Consider the following 9,868-nt stretch of genomic DNA (forward strand, 5'->3'; position numbering starts at 1 on the left):
ATGAAAGAGTGAAAGTGTCAGATCGATAATGGCAGGACCAACCACGACTCTGCTGCCCTAAATGATTACGACGACTATCTACAAATCTAGGACCATAGTTTAGAATCTTAGGCCCCACAAGCATTTTTTTTTTATTTTGAAATAATTATTGACTCACAGAAAGTTGCAAAAGCAGTCCTGTGAACCCTTCACCTGTGTACTCCTCCGCCAATGGGGAATCGTTTTGACTGTAGGGTCATACCCGTGAGCATCCTTAGAGTATCGGGCGCCTTGTAAGTAGACTCAGTTCAGTGAAAGAGAGAAGGATGACATAAAAAGAAGCAGCACTCACTCAGTGGTTTCCATCCCCTTGCTCCCTCCTTCTTTTGCATCCAGTGCCTAGACTTCGAGCCCAATGAACAGACGTGGGTCCAGACACATTTGGGTTCAAATCCAAGCTCCACTCTTCATTGACTTTGGCATCCTAAGCAGGTTTATATTGTGGTATAAGGTGGAAAATTAAACCTCAGTATTGTGTGCTGCTTTTAAATTTTACATCTGGTAAAATCAGGAGGGCCTCAAATAGCCTAAGCACAGGTTCCCCTCGCCACCCCATTCCTATAGGTAAGGTTGCCTAGCCTAACAACCCTCCTTACCAAAAAGACCAGCACAGTTCTTGCTCATCCATGAGCAGTGGCTTTCAGGTCCCTGTAAACCCTGGGAATTATTCAAATCAGCGAAGTCCTGCCCTCCCATGGGAACCAGGAGTCCCTAAGCCCAACTCCCACAGCCCCTGCTCATTTCCTCTGCTCCTGAGCACAAACCTGCTTGGCCCTGCATGGCGTGCCGGGTCTCCTTCATGAACCGCTGTTGATCTGAGCTGTCCTTTGCTTTGGGTTTCGCCATCCTGGTAGCTCTAAGGCAGGAATCCCTCCCTTTCCAACAGGCTGAACAGGTTATGATTCAGCTTTCTAATAAAAATGTCTAAGAAATAATGAAACAATCATAGTTGTAAGGGAAGAACACAAACTGGAAACATAAGAAGCCCACGGCACCTCCTATGGGAAGAACCCGACTAGACACACACATAGGTATACGTGAAATCACCGTATTGATCAAGATACAGAACACATCCAGCATGTAGTTGCATTTTGATTTCTTTTGTTTTTAAAGATTTTATTTTATTTTATTTTATTTTTTTATTTATGTATGATAGTCACAGAGAGAGAGAGAGAGAGAGAGAGAGGCAGAGACACAGGCAGAGGGAGAAGCAGGCTGCATGCACCGGGAGCCCGATGTGGGATTCGATCCCGGGTCTCCAGGATCGTGCCCTGGGCCAAAGGCAGGTGCTAAACCGCTGCGCCACCCAGGGATCCCCAAGATTTTATTTTTTTATTTGAAAGACAGAGAGAGCACAAGTACAGGGAGAGGCAAGGAGAGACGGAGAAGTAGACTCCTCACTAAGCATGACACCCGATGCAGGGCTAGATCTCAGGACCCCAAGATTATGACCTAAGCCGAAGTCAGATGCTTAACCAACTGAGCCACCCAGTGCCTGCAATTTTGATTTCTGTTTCACTCAAGAGTCTTTTGAGATAGTGCCTTTTAATGGTAAAGTTTTTTGTGCTTATATCATAGTTATTAATAACTACTTTTTTGCTTCATGTTAAGTACTGTGGCTTGTATCATATTTGGAGTTTGGAATTTTTTGAGTTGTTCTTATTATATAATAATGCATAACAAAATATTATAAATGATACCTAGTGGCTTGGAAACAAGGACATATTCTCTATTTGTCAGAAATAGAATTCTAAAAAAAAATAGAATTCTGTATCTTCTATGTGTGGTTGCATAGACTAATGTACATGTGTATTTCTATAGGATTTTATTTGTATTCCCAATGGTTTTAATATATGTTGTATCTTTAATTAATTAAAAATCCCTATAAAAATTAAAAAAAAGATATCTTAGGAATTTTTTTTTAAAAAGCCCACATGCATCACCTCTCTCATCTTTTAATCTATAAAACAAGAATCCAAATACAACCTCTTGCCCCAAATCAGATAAACTATCGTACGCAGTCTCTGGATCAACAAATATTCCCTTCCTCCCCCTGAAGATGATGCCTCAGTTGCAGCACAAGAACCACCTTCTTCACAGTTGACTCCCTCTCCTTTCTTTGAACTCTTCCCCCAATTATAACGTTCACTACTCTAATGACACATACATTATCTTGTCATATATACCCATTTTCACTACCACTTCCAAAACTAGAAGAGCAAGGAGTATGTCTTTGCTTTTTCTATGCCTCAAAACACTTTATGAAGTTTTGTGACCACAGTAGATGCTCAATAAATAAAAATAATAGCTAACATTTACTGAGTGTTCACTACAAGTCAGGCCCCGAGCTAAGAGTCTCACAACAAACCCTCATGGTGGATGAAGTAGTGTTTTACTTACCCAAACATGGTGGTTTAAAACAACAATTATTATGATACGTAACTGATTTTGTGGATCAGAAATTGAGTCAGAACTTAGCCGGGTGAAAGGTCTGCCTGATGTCAATGAACGTCACTCAGTGGTATCTGGCTGAGAGACAGACTGGTCTGAAGGGCTCAGGACGGTCACACTTTCACGTCTAGCACCTGAGTGGAGACGGCTGGAAGGCTGGGCTCATCCGAGACTGTCAAGCATAGTACTCGGTGCGCGGAGGAGGTACAGAGCCCCAAGAGCAAGTGTTCCCACAGCAAGATGGCAGCCACATGGCCGTCCTGATCTCACCTCTGGAGTCACATTGTGTCACCACACTGCATTCTGACCACACTTGTCAAGCAATCACTAGCCTGTCCATTTCAAAGGCAGAGGACACAGACTCAACCAGTTGATGGGAAGGATGCCAGAGAATTTTTGGTCAAGTATTGCAGTCACTAATGATATTATCCCTGCTCTAAAAAAAAAAAAAAAAAATGTAAATTTGGACTTACGGAGAGATTGAGTAACTTATGCCATGCAGCAAGGCAACTGTGTTAACCCCTGAGGAGGATGGCCACCAACTGTACCCCTAGATAGGGACCCTGCAGTACCTGCATTACTTTTTAAATTAAGACACTCTACCTTGGAATATTGTAATGTTCTTCAAAGATCCCACAGTATATGAAGAGAGGGCTGCTTCTTAGAGCCCGTATATTCCTTAAACAGATACTCCCACAAGTCTAAGCATAGAGTTTACAGTAGAGGAAAGACTTATCACTTCACCGGGGCTAGCATATGGTTGTGACACATTCACGGGAGTGATTGAAGTGATTTGGAAAGATGTGTCTAAGTTGTGTCACATCTTCCAAGATTAGGAGGCATCCTAAAAGGAAGACTGATTTAGAGGCGTGATGGCTAATGCGGGTGCAGTTGAAAATTGCTGCAAATTTGCATAAACGTGCCTTGAAAAGCAAAAAGCTGCTATAGTCTGACTTTTCTGGAAGCTGGTTAATTAGGATGCTGAATATTAGTTCATTTACTGCCTGCTCCTATGGCCAAGGTGTGTGTGTGTGTGTGTGTGTGTGTGCGCACGCGTGTGAGCACATGCATGTGTGTGTTTCCGACCGGAGGTGAGGGTGGGGGCTACTGGGGACAGTATCATCATTATTTTGAACACATCACTTCGTACAAAAATGACCCTTTATGTGGAGAATTTTGGCAACGTTAGTGACTTGGATGGAGAGTGGCAACACGGCGCAGGCAAAGGAGGATTGTATTTCTGAGGTGAAGTGGACCACAGAGTTGAGGTGGTAGGGAAGGCAGCGGCGGTGTAGGGAGGGGCGGCGGGGCTCCTTCAGGCTGAGGCTGGCTCCCCATCACACACCTCCCGCTGAGAGAAGCATGACCCAACCCCAACGTCTGAGCCCAGTTTCCTTACATGCGAAGTGGAGGTGATGACACCACGTCAAGCCCTGCAGCAAAAATTCTAGAGTCCACACAGGCAGAGCCTCAAGGAGGGTCTGCACTTCGAGGGTGTTTAATAGACGCTACCTGATGCTGCGCATGGTGGGAGGCTGTAATTCTTCACGTCCTCTGATCAAGTCGTATGGAAGGCAGAGACACTGGCACCGGATGCCCGTCCACTGAGAGCATGTTAGCGCAGTGCGCAGCATGGGTAACGGTGCTGTATGGTGGTGATGGGTGTGTGCACCAGCGGGTGACTGGGCCACAAGAGGAGCACAAAAGAACGGGGTGGAGACCTGGACACTGCCCTGGGGGCCGACGGGGGGCACAGGGAAGGCCTGACAGTTCCCGGAGCGCCCTCCACCCCTCGCCCACCACACCCTTGCTGGGACTGCTGCTCATCTAGTGCTAGGCCCCCTTCTGGGTCCCCTCCTCCCCAGCTGGGACTTCAGGGCACCTGTGCACACGCCCAGTTAGAACGAGGGTCTGTAATCCTGTCAGCATTCATGTGCGTTCGGCAGGCCTGCTAATTGGCTTTTCTTTTTTTTTTCTTTTTCCTGTTTTACATGTTTTGGCTCTAAATTCCTGCTAATTCCATTGATGGCTTGCGTGTCACATCTAAAGTCTCTTTAACTTAGTAAAGATGCTCAGTGCCACAGCAGAATGCATATAAAGCCTCACTCTGTAGTTATCAAAACATGCGATTTTCTTCCAAAATACAGTGATTGGGATTCCTGGGTGGCTCAGCCATTGAGCATCTGCCTTTGGCTCAGGGCTGATCCTTGTGTTCCGGGATCGAGTCCCGCGTCGGGCTCCCTGCATGGAGCCTGCTTCTCCCTCTGCCTGGGTCTCTGCCTCTCTCTCTCTGTGTCTCTCATGAATAAATTAATAAATAAACAAACAAATAAATAAATAATATTTTTTAAAAAACAAAATACAGTGATTCACACTCTTATTTCCCCACCCCCCAGCCATTGATATGTATGCTTATTTGATTTAATTTTATTTTTTGTTCTCCATAATGGCTTGTCTCTATTAATTCTATCCTAAACACATTACTCCCCAAACTAGGCACTGGCTGCAGCGTGTCAGTGTTTTCACCACAAAATGTCCAGCTCACCACTGATTCTGTAATTCAAAGAGAGGGTCGCGTAGTCCTCGGAGCTCCGTGATGAAATTCATTTGTGTAGTTCGTATTCTACCGGGACTTGACTCTTTCCATCATCTTCCTTTTGAAATCACAAAGTCAATACACACTGCGGCCCACACATCGATCACTAACCCAAAGGGAGCCGCTCTCCACCGCCTGCTAGTCCTTCAGCGGACTCTGTGGGTTGCAGGACTCCGTCAAATGTGAAGTCTGATTCGATCAATACCCAGGCTCCTTTCCTCCCTTAATAAAAATACTGCGGTACTATCTTAAAGGACTACTGCAGAGTATCTTTTGTCTGCGAACTTTCTGGAAATAAGTCCATGAATAGGAAACTTATGAAAGGCAAAAACAAGCGGCCAACTGACCCAAGAAATAGCGTTCACCGCACTATGTAAGGGAGGAAAAACATCTTTTCGGCAGCCCCGTCCTGGGTCCTCCCGCGGGGGTCCTCTAACTGGACTGACAACACACCGACGAAGAGAAGGAGGTCCTACAGATGTGCCGAATATAGCTGCTACGTGACAGGGCCTGCATAAGAAGATGAAGACCCGGGGATCCCTGGGGGGCTCAGTGGTTTAGCGCCGCCTTCGGCCCAGGGCGTGACCCCTGGGTCCCGGGTTCGAGTCCCGCGACCGGCTCCCTGCATGGAGCCTGCTCCCCCCTCTGCCTGGGTCTCTGCCTCTCTCTCTCTCTCTCTCTTTCTCTCTCTCATGAATGAATAAATAAAATCTTAAAAAAAAAAAAAGTGAAGACCCAAAGAAATCGTCAAGCCGGAGTGCTGTTATATGACATTTGATGAACACAGTCATGGCAAAATGTGATAGAAAAAAGGGATGTGAGCTAAAGGGAATACACCCGGGGGACTTCAGGAGGCCGGCCCCTCTGGGGTCCTCCAGGCCTCCCTCCCTCGGGCTTCTGACTTCAAGTTGTTGTTTCCTTTCCCGAGGTACCTCTTACAACAGGGTCTTAGGACCTGCTCTGGGCAGAAAGGGGCGGCCAGAGAGTCCTTCTGGCACTTGGCATTGCTGTTTTCTCCAATTCCTTCAGCTTGGAATATTCAGCACACCGCATTTCGGGGCAGTGTGTCCCCAATCCCCACACTACAAATAATATAACCTGCAGCCACCTAATGCTTCCTGTCTACACATTCCGCTCCAGGACACTCGCGCATACCGCTTCGTTTAATTCTCATAACCACCCTATGCATGGACGCCACCCAGATGCAAACGCAGGAAAACTAGAGACCACACCAGAGTCTAAAACACCGTGCTCAGAAGAAATGTAAGTAAAGCTACATAAAATGCTCAATTTCACCTACCACACTGACCAAAGGTGTTTTTCCTTAGGTGGCAACTCAAGGTTGAGAAAAACGTAGTGAAACAAACCTCCTCAGGATGTGATATGAAAATACAGGTTGGTACACCCTCTCTATAAGCGGATTAAGTACCTCATAAGTTTACACCCTTTAACCTGTAAATTAGGCTTCTAGAAAATCTACCCTTAAGAAAATTCTGAGAGGAGTTGAAAACTCGATGGTGATTCTGGAGGCCTTTGAGCCAGGCTGCTCAGGTCGGGTTCTAGTTCCACCGATTGCCAGGTGTGTAGTCTTGGGAAGTTAGCCAGCCTCTCTATGCCTCAGTTTCCCCCACTATAAAATGAACATCATCACATTACCCAGCTCTGCTGGGAGCATTCATGTCCTTAATCCATGTAAGATGGTTAGAGAGGTATCTGGCACGTAGTTGGTGCTATTCAATACCAGCTCTTAAATATACTGCAGAATTATTTATAACAGAAAAAAATGTAAACTCCCAAATGTTGTAAAATTTATAAATAGTTACATATACTGGCTACTTCTTTTTTTTAAGATTTTATTTATTTATTTGAGAGGGGGTGAGAGAGAGAGAGAGAGAGCACAAGCAGGGGGCAGAGGGAGAGGAGGAAGCAGGCTGAGCAATGCGGGGCTCAAAATCAGGACCCCAGGAGCATGACCTGAGCCGGAGGCAGACTCTTAACTGACTGAGCCCCCAGGCGCCCCCACAATACTGGCTCATTCTTAAATGTCACACTCTATACAATGGGATAGTACACAACCATTTAAAATATTTCCAAATAGGGATCCCTGGGTGGCGCAGCGGTTTGGCGCCTGCCTTTGGCCCAGGGCGCGATCCTGGAGACCCGGGATCGAATCCCACGTCAGGCTCCCGGTGCATGGAGCCTGCTTCTCCCTCTGCCTATGTCTCTGCCTCTCTCTCTCTCTCACTGTGTGCCTATCATAAATAAAAAAAATATATTTCCAAATATTTATTAATAAAATAAGAAAACGCCTATGAAATAGTGCTACATGCAAAAAGAGGAAACGAAAGTTTAAACAGAGCAAAATTGCAGTTACATACATAAATGTGTTTGTATGTTTATGTGCACAAAATTTTGATAAAAATGCACCGAAATTCTTAAATCTTGGAAATTCTTGTGGTGTAACATATATATATGTATCTCTTTCTTCTATAGATTCTATTCTTTTTTATATATATAAATATTTTGAATTACCTTTTTTTTTTTTTGAGAGAGAGAGCCAGTGCATGTGGAGGGGAGGGGCAGAAGAAGAGAATCTTAAGCAAACTCCTCACTGAGCACCGAGCCTGAATGCAGGGCTCCACCTCACCACCCTGAGACTATGGCCTGAGCCGAAATCAAGAGCCAATAACAGGATTCTCGATATTGCAAACCTAATGCATATGATCAGTAGCTCACTTGTCTACCTACAAGTTATAAAGTGAATTGACATAAACCTTTGAGCTAAACTCTCTGAGACTGTCTACACCAGCATCACAGTAGGCCTGTGCGCAGGATTTCCCTTCTTCCTGAACGTCGTTGCCTCTGAGTGAGGCAGGACAAGCAGGCACTTCAGACAGAGCCAATTTTTAGATTCCTCTGTTAATCACTTCACTTTGAGAACGATTTAGTCATAAAATCTGAGAAAGAGAAAGAGGAACAACACTCTTAGGTACTTCTGGAAGCGATTTTGGTTTGCATTACAAAGTGAAAGATGGAGGGGGGAAAAAAGGCAGGGTACTGAGGTGAGCACTGATGGGATGAGCACTTCTATTTGTTGGCAAATTGAACACAAATAAAAAATAAATTTATTTTAAAAAGGGGGGGATATTCCTCAGCCATTAGAAACGACAAATACCCACCATTTGCTTCAACGTGGATCGAACTAGAGGGTATTACGCTGAGTGAAGTAAGTCAATCGGAGAAGGACAACTATCATGTGGTCTCATTCATATGGGGAATATAAAAAATAGTGAAAGGGAATAAATGGGAAAGGAGAGAAAATGAGTGGGAAATATCAGAAAGGGAGACAGAACATGAGAGACCCCCAACTCTGGGAAACGAACAAGGGGAGGTGGAAGGGGAGGTGGGTGGGGGGTTGGGGGTGACTGGGTGACGGGCACTGAGGGGGGCACTTGATGGGATGAGCACTGGGTGTTATGCTATATGTTGGCAAATTGAACTCCAATAAAAATAAATAAATAAATAAATAAATAAATAAATAAATAAATAAAAAGGTAAAGACCAAAATTGGCAATGCGTCAATAAGGAAGAACAGGTAATATGTTAGTAGAACTTGAATTTAACTCTAAAAAAAAAAAAAATGCGTGCATTTAAAGATTTAACAAAACAGAGTAAATCTGAGAGACAGATGTCAGTAAAGGGCAGTGTCATTCATTAAATATCCACTTAATAATTCACATTTCAGGCCATCTCATGGAATTTTAGCATCTTCTTATAACACAATCACTTGAATTTGATAGTGTTTCAGCTCTTCTCCCAAGAAGGGCTGTATTTTCCTGTCTCAAGTACTTTTAAGTTATAAAATTTTCTCTTCACTCTTTTGCAAAGGCATTTCCATTCCAACCCGGCCACCTGTGTTTTCCAATATTACTAACAGCATTCTGTAAATATCTTTCAAAGTTTTATATGAAGGTGGCAGACTGCAAATCTGAAAGGCAATATAAACCTGCAAAATATAACTGGGTCGTCAGGGAAAAAAAAAATGTTGGCAACATAGACAGGAAATCCATTTTGCAATCAACCTGGGTCTTATCAAGGTTCTGTTTGCTTTACAAATACTGATGAAGTAGAAATCTAAGAGGTGATCAAGGTTATTTACTAAGTAATCATGCAATGTTCTGTGGTTAACTATGTGGCACCAGTTGCAGAGGTAACAGAAAAGGAACTCCAACAGCTCAACACACATGCCTCTTTTATCTACAGACGACGAAAAAAGAAAATACTGCCTTCACTTAATGTACCAGTCAACCCAACACAAAATAAATAGCAGGGCAACTGGTTCCTGTTTGTCTTTAGAACTTTTTTTAGGAGCAGAGAGGCAAAGAGGCGAAAAATCTGATAACTCAGGCTTGCCCACAGTGACGGAGAGAAGACATTTGTGATTTACGACACAGAAAAGCAAACAAAACAAAGCAGCCCTGAGCAAAAAGAGAAGGAGCAGTGAGTACCTCCTCACCTAGAAGCTAGAATGGGAAAGAAAGGAACAAACTACCCAGTTGGCCACGAGGTGGATGGCAAAGTGATCCCATAGAAACGCCAGAAATCCATCTCTGTCCAGCCTCTGGTCCCCAGATCTGTAGACTAAAATATCTGATTTAAAAAAAAAAAATCACTTATCAGTTTTTCTTTTAAAAACAGTGACATATTAAAGAGAATAAAAATTGATGATAATTCCCAACATGATTGTTGATATATACCTCCTCCGAGGCTTTTCTCCATGAA

This window comes from Vulpes vulpes, chromosome 2 (genome assembly GCF_048418805.1).
Source record: "Vulpes vulpes isolate BD-2025 chromosome 2, VulVul3, whole genome shotgun sequence".
Lineage (NCBI taxonomy): Eukaryota > Metazoa > Chordata > Mammalia > Carnivora > Canidae > Vulpes > Vulpes vulpes.